Source organism: Acartia tonsa, chromosome 14 (genome assembly GCF_053477335.1).
Source record: "Acartia tonsa isolate MP-2025a chromosome 14, ASM5347733v1, whole genome shotgun sequence".
NCBI lineage: Eukaryota > Metazoa > Arthropoda > Copepoda > Calanoida > Acartiidae > Acartia > Acartia tonsa.
In genome coordinates this window covers 15,185,838-15,198,147 of record NC_137273.1, presented here as the reverse complement: position 1 = coordinate 15,198,147, position 12,310 = coordinate 15,185,838, and the positions used below count along the sequence as shown (strand labels likewise).

The following is a 12,310-nucleotide window of genomic DNA, read 5'->3' as shown; positions in this document are numbered from 1 at the left end:
TAGACATGACCGGAATAGACGAGATGGAGATCGTGGTATGCGCAAGAGGTCACCGGACGCTTGTAGTTCAAAGAGTGGACGTGCTGGACCAGTACCTGTGAAGAAATCCAAGGATGATAGAGGAGTCAGGTACTTGGATATTTTGTTATTTGTTGTTGTGATGCAGGTTTATTGTTTGATTGTTGTTGGTGGTATGTATACGTCACAGGATCCACGGCTAGCAGCTTATGATTGTTCTCAAATAAGTAATGTTGAACTTAGATCAGCTGCCTGTTTGCATGATAGGATGGAACCGGTTAGATCTGTGGAATTATTGGGGTTAGCAGAAACCGATTTTATATTGACAGAAGCCATTAGTTGTGAGGTTAGACTAAAATTGGAGCGCTGGTTTTGCGGTACCGCGAGTCATGTGCACGTACTAGACGTGCCACATGAAAAACAGGTAGAGTTGAGTATGGACAAATGTAGAAGGGTTTTTCATTCTGGCAAGTATCAGCATGATGGTATTAGTTTTAAAGTAAATATAGACTTGCCAACTGTTCACAGTTTCACAGTTAATGGAACATTGTCACCTTTCTGGGATGTTGGTGGTGAAAATATTCAATGCAAGACACTGGGAATATACGCGCACAATATGTGGTTCAATTTAGGTTTTGCTGTTGGGACTTTGCATATTTTAGTGAAAAATACACCCGTTTTGATCAAGGGAAATGTTGTTATGGATTATGATAAAAAGACGATTGTGGCGAATTTTGAAGGTAATCATTTGTGGGCAACATCAACTTCTCCATATTTTCCGTATGTAGTACGAAAACCGGCCAGTAATTTTAAGGTAGTTTTTCAAGATACATTCAATTTAACTACTTGGAATGAACAACTTTTTGTTTCTAACTTGGAAAGGAATATTTTAGTTAAAATTATGGGAACAGAGAAACTTACTTTGCAGCATCTGGATTTCAACATTTTTGTAACAGAATTGGAGGGTATCAAGTTTTTAGAGGAACCGAAGGCGGCTGTTAGAAGTTATTTTGGGGATTTGTTAAAACAGGAAGCTAGATTTGATTTGAATGCTATGTTTTTGGCTAGTAGAGAAAGGAATGAGAGGATGATGGAACTTTTTAGTATTTCTAGATGTGCTCAAACAGAAGTTAGGTCAAATGTACAGATGCATCATGGGTTCAGAATTATATACCTGGGAGAAATTGCTAAATATGAAAAGTGTACAGCGGTTGAAATTCCAGTAAAGTTAGGTGTGGATTATGGATGTGCAGTAGGACACTTGATGGTGGATTATAAAGGTGAAACAGTTGGAATACAAGAATATAGTAGAATGATTGTAGCAGTAGAGGATATAAAATTGTTAAATTGTTCGCAAAGTCCGGTATTTTTGAAGTTGACAGCTAATTTGTTCCTTGGGAATCAGGGGCAGGGACTCGAACTTCTGCATATTGCCAATGAGAAATCAGAACACGTGGGACAAAAGATTTTTCTGAACGACGAAAAGGTGTTTATTGCTGACTTTAATAAGACTATTAAATACCAGGGATTAGAGGATTTTGAGGATTTTAATGGACAAGCTTCTAAATTGGATTTTGTTGATCATAAGTTGTCATTTTTCGAACAGGTTACAGGTCCTTGGTTTGGTTTAGAACATTTGTTCAAAGATATATTACCATTGTTTGCCAAGTTTGTTTTGATTGTGTTAATGTTGTTGTTAGGTATAATTCCTGTGTTGGCATTGTTGTATTGTTGTTGTTCATGGTGTCATAAAAAAAGATTTACTGAGGAAGAATTTAATGCTAGATCTTAAATTTCTTATGCTGAAATTTAATTATATTGTATTTTTGCAGGTTGGTTACGGCGGCAACAATGAATCAAAAGTTATTGAGCAATGAAGAAGATGGCCGCCACAAACAATCTGTCAATTAAGGAAATCAAGTCAAACCTGGTCTACCAGTATCTGCATTGGTCAGCAACTCTGCATCCCGGCTGGTGTTGGTAATGTCGCGCGTTGAGCTGCCCACGTTGAGTGTGGGCAGGGCGACAAGGAACATATTTTTGAGCAGTGAGGACATGCCACTGGCAGATTTAGCTTGTCTTATTGATAATGAACCAAGGTTTAAGTTGAATTTGATAAACATGTTATCGGTGCAGTTGGAGATGGGGAGATGCATCCACTCCATAGACTGGCCTGTGGACAGGATCCCTATCTTTACCAGCCAGAATTCAAGACACCTCAACCTGATGGCGGCTGGTGAGCATTCTAAAGCTATAAATAGAAAGTTGTCATGGAACGAGACAACTAGTTTGAATAAGTTGAGTGCGACCATATTTCTCTCTAAGCTTGTTTGCGAAAATTTACCAAGTTTGGTGTTGCTTGCTAAGATTGAATACCTGGATGGAGATGAGAGAAAAAGCTGTCAAACGTTGGGCGAATTGTTACCCATAATCAAACATATGGGGGAACTTGAGGATTGGCATCAACTTTCAAAAATTGACGTCATACCTGCAGATGGTAAAATGAGCCTTCAGACGGTGTTGAGAACGGTGGGTAATAGTGTTGATCCGAGGTTGAAGACGCAGGTTGTGTCAGCTATCCGGCTCCTGGCACATTGGAAAGATGTCGTGAATAAAGTAAGCTTTATTCTGAAGCAAATGCCATCCACAACTTTGTTAGAGTTACAGAAAGATTGGCTTGATGGAAAGTCTGAACAGGATTTGAGTGCTAAAGTGTTTATTGACTCCATTCAGGTGAATGAATACATGAACTTAACAGTCTACATTCCACGCATTGTAAACATGAATTCGGTGAGTTTAATCACCAGTGGAGAGATGCCTGCTGAGATACGTTATGTTAGATTGGATGGTCAAAGAGAAATAATTGATAACCTGGTGAGTGCCACATATGCAGGTAGTCTGTTGAATGATAAAGTAGACGCAAGAGTTCTGACCTGGGAAATGCAGATGCGCTGCAAGCGTCTCCGTCCGACTCTAGCCAAGCAGATATTGTTATGTGATCCAAGTACCACTTTAGAGAATGTAGTGAAAGAAATCAGATTGGAGTTGGATGGAAACGTTTATACAAATTTGTTGACAACCAATATTGAGTGGAAGTTTAATCCTGAACACAAAGTAAATGAGTGGTTCGAAGGTGATTTCAAATTGGTTACTCGGTTTGGGGATCCTGTTTGTGTTCAGATGGATCAGCCCTTAAATCCGAACATTCCTGTTTGTCTGGACCTTGAATTGTCAAATCAGCAATGGCGTGTTGATGAACAAGTGAGGGAGGAAATGAGGATGGAACACACGCCTGGAATATTGATGATGCTGGATAAATTTGGAGAGGAGGTTAGTCGTAAGCATCAAAAGATTTTGGATAATCAGGAGGAGGTTGATAACGTTGCAACCTCGATTTCGGTTGCGGTTACTAGTGGATTTGAAAGATGTCTTCATATGCTTGGTGATACTGAGGCAAGGATGTCTCAAGACGGCTTGTGTGATGAGACCGCAAAACTTGGAGTGAATGATGATGAAGCTATCATGCCCATGGATATTGAAGAATCTGGCAAGAAGAGCAGAACATCTGGAAAAAGAAAGTAATAATTATAGTTATGTGTATTAATTCATATTTTATTTTATTTTATGTATTTAATATTTGTTGAGGCAGTAGTAGTCTCAAAAAAAGTTTAAAATTCATGTTTCATATTAATGCTCTATAATACCATGCTTAAATCTGATGGTTATATGTTAACCAATGTTATTTTTATATCATGTATTTATGATAACTATGTAATTAATGCATTAGGTGTTAATCAATGCATTTTTCAATGATTATATGTTAATCAATGTTTTTTTCTTAAAAAAATATTAAAAAGAAAAAAAAACACATAAAGAAAAAAGGAAAATAAAAAAAAACACAAAAAGAGTTCTAAGGAACCAAAATAAATAAAAAAAAAATGTGTATATGAAGTGTTTAAAGATCTGGAATAAAAATATATAAAAAAAAAAAAAAAAAAAAAAAAATATGGCAGGTGTCATACCAGATCAACTATTATCTATTTAATAAGCGTTCAACGCTACTTATAATATCTATGATAATTAACATGTAAAACCTATTGTATATTTAATCTGAAATATTACAGTTTGAAATCCAGGTTCATGTTAAAGCCAGGGAGAAATGTGATGTATAGTCCCTTTCTTCCTGATTTAAGAGCAATGCATGTATTATATAGTTTAGCTTTTAGTTCTTGTGTCAACGGTTTCGGAGCAAGACATTGCTCTGCAACACGACACGAACATAAAAGTGAACAGTTGTCTTAATATTAATGTTATTATTGTATGTTAACCTTGTATTGAATTAATACACTTTATAAGAATATTTAGCTGTTTGTTCTTGCTATTACTATACGTATGAAGATGCTTTGACTTTTGTGTCAGAACCTAAATTGGGACATAGTGCATTTCATTAGACTAGGTTAGGTAACTTCATTTCACTTTTCAACAAAATATAAAATGCAGCCGTTTTTGAGAAAATTAGATTTGAAAATTTTAAGTTCAATTTTCATCCACTAGGAGTTATCGCATAATCATGACAAGAAAAGCAAATATAATTTATTTAAAATTTTGAACAACTTTGCTTTTATAAAGTCTGTCATAAAACCTCTCTATATATGATTTATTTAAGGCTGAATTTCCGTGACCTTAGCAAGGCTACTGATAAAAATGGCAATGAATCAACTCACTTAAGGAGTGGTTTAATGAAGAACTTTATAAAAGCGAACTTGTTCAAAATTTTAAATAAATAATCTTTGCTTTTCTTGTCATGAGAGTTACCTAACCTAGGGCAATGAAATGCACTATGTCCCAATTTAGGTTCTGACACAAAAGTCTAAGCACCTTCAAACACACTGTGACATGTTTTAAAAGTAAATAAGCAATTTTTTAGTTACCCCCTGGTGTATGCGGATGTTTCCTGGAGACCCCCCCCCCCCCCCCCCCCAAAGGTGCATTTCCATATTGCCCTCCTGGGACACACAAAACAAAACATTTACTTCAACTTGCACTCTTCCCACAGGGTTAAGGGATAATGACAATGGCAGTTAATTTTATGTACATCCCCAATAATGATATACAAAATTTCCACTTCTGTAGATTAAAGTTAGTGGTTGGAACGTTTGAACACTCAACTTAATGTGGCAACCAATCAAAATTCACTAAAGTCCTCAAAGTTGTGAAGACAACGAATAAGAAAATGTTATTATAAAACTTTGGGGACTAGTTTAATACACAGCCTTTTGTCCCCCCCCCCCTCTCTCTGACTCTGCCTGCGGGGTTAAGGGATTATCATTTTTATGTTTATCCTATTCGATATTATGGGATAAGACAATGGACTTTAAACTGTTTAAATTCCCACCTGAGGATAAATAAAATTATCTATTCTTGGGTTATAAATTATTGATTGAAAAGTTTGGATACTGCTCGTTTAATGTTTAATATTTTCTTGAATTCACTCTTCCCGCAGGGTTAAGGGATTAACATTTTTATGTAGCTGGACAAAGTGTCTTAAAAATCAGCCATGTTACGTCATAAAAATGAAGGAGATGAGAGGAGAAGTGGGAAAAAAACCCATAAAAAGAGATGGATAATCCCTCATTTTTATGACGTCACATGGCTGATATGATTTGTAAACCTTTCCAGGACCTCTGAGAAAATACATTGTAATATAGAACCATATCGGTTCAGCAGTTAGCGAGATCCTTCAGCACAAACAGACACACGCACACATTACCCACACAGACAAACATCCTGTTACTTGTATAAGGATGGACATGATTGTTCTTGTTAATAAATCCTACCTGGCTTTTATACTATATTGTATGTTTTGTTCCAGATTTGTAATTCACAGATTTTAATTGAATGCAACCATTTTATTATCTATGAAATTAAAATAATTGAAAAGAAGGTGTCTTAACTTTTGTGAATTTCTTTTAACCCATTTTAACCCAAAGTTTAAATTTTGATTCACCGGGCTTCAACAAATAGACTTTTTAAATTATTACTCAACAAAATAAAAAAGTAAGTAATTTTCTTCTGTTTTGTTGCGTTTTAGTAGCTGAAAACCAACTGAATTTAAAAAACTTAAATTACTTAAAAAATAAGAGGTCTACAAAATGATTGCATATCTAAATTCTAAGGATGATTTTACATCTACTACTTACTAAAAGCACCGACTAGCTTTTTTTTTTTAAATCACAAAAGTTAGGATACGTACTTTATGATTGGGAGGAATGCCCTTACAATGGTTTTTATTATTACTTGGATCTTACCAAATTATCATGTACACTAAGAAAGTTAAACTTGTAGCTGGCCAAAATAGCAATCACCCCACTACACACATTTTACCCCATCCAATCCCCTTCTACTGAATAAACGAACTGACCAATAAGTGATGTCCATGATAGTAACTTAAATTGACGACAAATTTCCAATTGTCAGTATATCCACAAATATTATACATCTATTGCTTTACTAATCAGACAAGAATTGCACTTCCATAAAAAGCGAAGCCCACCCAAATGACACAGACAGAAAACTAATCAAGTTGAAATAGACATACAGACTTCCTGTTAATAATTTTTAAGTTGCCACGCTTTCTAAATTGTATAAACTGTTACGGAACTCATAATACCGAGTTTGAAATCGATAGGACAATTTTAACATGTCTAAATTAACGATAAGAATAAACGCTGATTATGTATTTTAACAAACGATTCTGCTTTTAGATATTTTTATCACTTGAAATTCGTTATTCTGATAAATCTTATCACACTATTTATTATCGGAGAAGTTATAATAACAAGTTATCGTCTGAAATCTAACTATAAATGACACAAATCTAAGACATGAAGATTTGAAATATAAATATGCTGAAATCATGTGCTTTACTATGAGTTTAGCTATTTCATAGTGGGAAATAATTAGCAAAATTAAAATAGCTAAAACATGTAAAGCTCATGATATCATAAAAAGTTAGCAATCTCCATAATCAATCAAACCATTTATAAGATCTTAAAAGACATACCTTCAGATATATAAAGATATTGTAAAAAACTATATGTTTGTCTCTTTGTAAATCGACCTGTACATCTGTCTGTTTATTCGTTTGTCAGTTTGTCTGCCTGATGCCTGTCTGTTTGTCTATCTGTTTATCTGTTTGTTTGTCTGTCTGTCTAGATGTAAAGCTTGTTATTTCATTGGACCAATTGGGCTTTTATTTTCAGGGAATATACCTATTGACGATGTCAAAGTTATATGCTATTTTTTCAAGGGTTAGGACACCTCTCCCATCAAGAAAAGTCAATTTTTATAAATATAAAAGAAATTAAAACATATTATTAGACAAATTAAGGTACTAGTATAAAACACAGTAAAATGTCTGGATCAACTGCAGTTCGTGGTAAAATATTCCTGGTTATGAATATTTCCAAACATTTATACATTTTAAAGGCTGCTATCTACCAAACGGTTGAACGTACAGATCTTGCCCGCACACTGTTTTAAGCGGCATAAGAAGGTCTACAAATAATCTGGGATAGCCATAAATCAATAATGCATAATTATCTCGCAGTGCAGAGAAAAGCGCGAAAAATACCTATTTTAGGCGTTTTTTCTTCAGTGAAGCTTTCCCTGTGCATAATTGGATCTAGGCGAATCCAGATTATTTTTAGATCTTCTTATGCCGCTTAAAATGATTTGCGGGTATGTTTTGTTCTGTACATGTTTGGCAGCTAGCAGCCTTTAAAATTAATAGATTTTTGGAAATATTTGTTACCAGGAATATTTTATTGTGAACTGCAGTTGATCCTAATGTCTTCTCCCTCCATGGTGTATATTTATATTTCAATTTCCATGATTGATAGTCATTAAATCACAAATATTTTTAAAGTTTTTATGATTTTGTTGTGTTAATCCCACACCTAAATGGGTGGCGCTAGTCATCTACGTTTGATATTTCACATGGGCTTCAATTCAAGATAGGGGATATATCACCTAAAGATAGAATATTTTCACCCTAAAACAAATGTACAGCAGTCATATTTTGAGATCTATTTTAGGAGGGGGTGCATTAATATTATTTTATCAGGAGGAGAGGAAACTTGAGATTTGATGTAAATTTGATTATATACATATCATTATAAGGATAATATCATTGGATTTTCATATCTTCATTATAAAGTAACAGGATGTCTATCTGTTTGTTTGTCTGTCTGTGTGTATGTTTGTACCGAAGGATCTCGGTAACCGCTGTACCCATTGGGTTCTCCTTTGCAGGGTAGCTTCTCATAGGTCCCAGAAAGGTTTATAACTATTTTGGGGGAGTGTACCACCACCCTCTCAAGAGAAAAATCCCCCCTCAAAAAAATTGAATTAAAAAATTGGGTTATCAAATTCAGTTCTTCCTCCTCAAGTGCCCCTAGAGGCCTCTAGGGGGCGTAGCTGCTAGTAATCATTTATTTGCTATCATTTTTTTCAGGAATGAAATTAAAAAAAATCATATGATCAAATTAACAGTTAAACTTTACAACCTTGGGAAACAAGAACTAAAATATCCATCAGTAGCGCAGCAAAATTGAGTTTGAATATTGTACATAATAACAGCTTCTGTAAAAACAGTAATAATCGATATAATATCTATTAATTCCAAAGTGATTATTTTTTTAAAAAACGATATGTAAAGAAATTTTTTTTTTATAAAAATTAATTTCGTTGTTGGTATAAGCTTGGAAAAGCCCATACATTTGTTCGTTACTTAGTAACCTTTCTTCGAATGAACCCCCCCTCCCAAAAAAAAGAAGAAGATTATTTCATCAAATTACATTGGCTTTTTTAAATTTTCGAAATTAATTTTTCAATTAGTTGGACTAAAGATAAATTTGTATAGACTATAGAGTAGCTATACTCTTGATTAAAAGGAAAAGTGTGAAAGTGAGAGAAAAAAATGTAAACTTATTTAGGTGTTCCATGGAATATTTTAGAATTACAACAGTAAATGTATAATCATAGATACCAGAAAACTACCTGGATCCAATATTGGGGACTTTTTCCATTTGCTGAATTGCTTTATACTTTTTTTTGCAGTGACTTGGCTGTGTTAATATTTGCAACGCTATTGGCTGATATTTAAGACCCAATTGAAAGTCTCCACAACAAAGACGTCCAAGGGGGGGGGGGGTAAAGTGGGGATTACCCCACGAATTTGAGGGTGCTTCGCGCGCATTTTTAATACTAAATATTAATATTTTTTGGGGGGGGGAAGTTGCGGCGAGCTTTGCGCGCCATTTTACCCTCCCCCCCAAAAAAAAAGAAATTTCACCCCCCCCTTAAAAATTCTTACCACCACCCCAACAAAAAAAGCTTGGACGCCCCTGCGCCACAGGGTCCATGAGGTGGAGAAATATAGTTATTTAACCCCTTCCCTATATATTGTTTTACTTTAACCCTTAACGGTCGGGGGGGGGGGGGGCGTTGAACGCCCCCCCATCCGGTTTTTTCTATCTCATTTTCTGTGTGTGAAAGATAAAGAGCCCAAACTGCGTGACTTTTTAAGTTTGGGTATGACACATAACCGAGAGTTGGAATTTTTTGAATATCTCCATCCTGGCGGGCACAGGATGCCAGCAAACCTGGCAGGGTCATCCAGGTAAAAAGCAAAAATATTTTTTTGACTTAAAAGAAAGCTTTTTATCCTACCAAAATACTAAAATATCCTCTAGTAGTACATCCTCATATCAAATACAGGTGTTCAATCAATTTCAGGTTCCAGGTATGATCCTGCAGGTCCTGATCCTCCAGGTCTCCAGAAATCTTTAAATGGCTCCTGTGGCCGCAATTTTTGACTTAGAGACTTCAAATTTTAAACTTAAGCTTTTCTTACATGTCTGCATAACGTATTAAATTTTCATAAAGATCCGCCGCCGTTTTCCTGCCGACCGCCGACTGCGGCGGCTGGCAGCTGCCAAGTACAGCTGCGGCGGCTTAAATTTATATTTTGATATTTGAAATATAAAATTTACATAAAGATTAAGATTTTCTGCAAAAAAATTTTTATTCTAGCTTCAAAAATAAAAAAATTACAGCCGTTTGAAATTTTTAAGTAAAAAAGGACCTAAAAACAAAGGTTGTTAAATAAAAGGGTGAAGGAAGCGAAAATTGACCTTGACTTACTTAAGGTCGGAAATTCATCATAACACAGGGGAATTACACAAAAAAATTTAGCCCTCTAGCTCTAATAGGAACTGAGATAACATGGGGGGGCTGATTAAGGTGCGGCAAGGGGCCCGACTGTTAAGGGTTAATATTAGAACTGCTTAAAAAAAACTACATATAATTACGGTTTTCTGCTATTTTACGTAAAAAAAACAGCTACCTGTCTCTTTATCTATAGTTATCAATGTTTATATATGACTGCTGTACTAGCTTGCTCATAGAAACAGGGATAGGGTAATAAAGGATAAAATTATGCTCCTAAAACTAATCAATATTCAAATTATAAGCTTTTCCACAATTTTTCCATTTTAAATAGATTGAAAATTTTGCGGGAGGGCTAATTTTTTTCTTTCCTATGCCTAACCAGTTCAGGGGGCCCTAGCCCTGCGGGCCTACACCTGAGGTGCCATAACTCCCTCACGGCCCAATAAAACCTAACCTACCCTGACCTAAAGTAATAAACAAACAAACGAAAAACTCACCCCCTCTTAATGATATTTTTAAAAATTATTTATTTATTTTTTTTTTTTTTTGGGGGGTGGTGTTTCTTTGCTACAATGCACTTTGAACGGAAACACCTTAAAATTCACATTATTTTGTAAACCCATTTTTATTGGATTTAAAACCATTAGTTTTCATTGGTCTATCTCTTACACCCTGACTAGCGGTTTATTTAAAAGAAATAAAAAAGACCTTTGCCCTTGTTGATAGTGGACAAAATAATGCCACGGTCGTAGCGGTTATGCGTTTTGCGTCAGGTTGGAAGGGTGACGCATATTTCAGACCCCAGATTTGGCGATTTGAGAAAAATTATCTTTATATTATAGCGAATTAGATAATCAAGCAAGCATCGCTTTTATCTTATAGAGAAAAATAGTAAATTAAAGAGCAAAAACTGAGATCTGAAATTAGGACGCAAGTTGTATGACCGCCACGACCGTGGCATTATTTTGTCCACTATCGCCCTTGTTAATTTTTATTAGTTATTTACTCAAAGAAAAGGGGCTATGATTCTGACAAACAATTCAAATACAATGAATGCAGAATATACTTGGATATTATGACAGGGTAAAAAATGTCGTTGATTTAGGTTGCTATTTTCCCTGGTCGTTATTTTAGCTCACAACAGGTTTTTCTTTATTAGAGTACACTTGATTTGTAAAAAAGCTTCGCTTTATTAATGATTTAAAATTTAGGTCACATATATTAGTTTTTCATAATGATTAATTTTAAAATATAATTTCATTTTTAGGTGATAACAAGTATGACAATATCAATAATTAGCGAAGCATATAATATGTATCTAACAACATATGTAAAACATCCGCACAAAAAAATCTTAAAATTCTTTTAAAATCTAAAATATAAAATTGGGTTATAAGACTCTCACCTCCTCAAGTGCCCCTAGAGGCCTCTAGGGGGCGTAGCCGCTGGTAAAGAATAATTCATTAACCTTAAATGGAAACCGAGTAAATTAGATTCTTCATATGAAAGCCAAATGTTTCCCACTGAATTACCGAAAGACCGACAAACAATTACAGTTGTAAGCTAATTTTTTTTTGATCAAAGGAATTTACAAATTCAATCCCAGCAGTCTATCTTATATAGGACACAGTGGGATCTTTTGCCAAAAAACGGGACATTAAGGGTAGACAAAAGTAAACATCAATAAAAAAGCTTGTATTTGACGAAATGATGTAATTTCTTTTGCTTTAACTCAAAAATAACATAAATTTTGCTCCTGTTAACTTCTAATGTGCATTTGGTATGTACGTCTTGCTGTTTTGGAGGAGCGAAGCTACCCTATTTTTAAAAAATCTGTAAAACTTCATAACTTTAGTTAAGATAGGAATATTTTAACAAAATCAACGTCTATGTAAATATTTCTTCGATGCAAACAATGTTTGTGAACATGAATATAGCGTCAGGTGCACCCAGTTCGAGTCTCGGCATTTTTAGGTAGGTCCAGTATAAGTAAAATAGGACACTTATAAGGCATGTTTTCAAATGTTTTTTTTTACAGATATAAACAACAATAACATAA

At 34.8% G+C, this 12,310-nt stretch overlaps 2 protein-coding genes across 6 annotated transcripts in view; one reads left to right on the top strand and one right to left on the bottom strand.

Moving 5' to 3' along the window:
• Positions 1–5,939, bottom strand: part of LOC145305629 (monocarboxylate transporter 13-like) — a 73,082-nt gene extending 67,143 nt beyond the window's left edge. For both annotated transcript variants that reach the window (XM_080147330.1, XM_080147329.1), the window contains exon 1: positions 5,856–5,939. The gene's annotated coding sequence lies outside the window, so the exon portion shown is untranslated. The remainder of the gene's footprint in view (positions 1–5,855) is intronic.
• Positions 1–12,310, top strand: part of yl (Putative vitellogenin receptor yl) — a 268,402-nt gene that overhangs the window by 19,390 nt on the left and 236,702 nt on the right. The window lies entirely within an intron of this gene.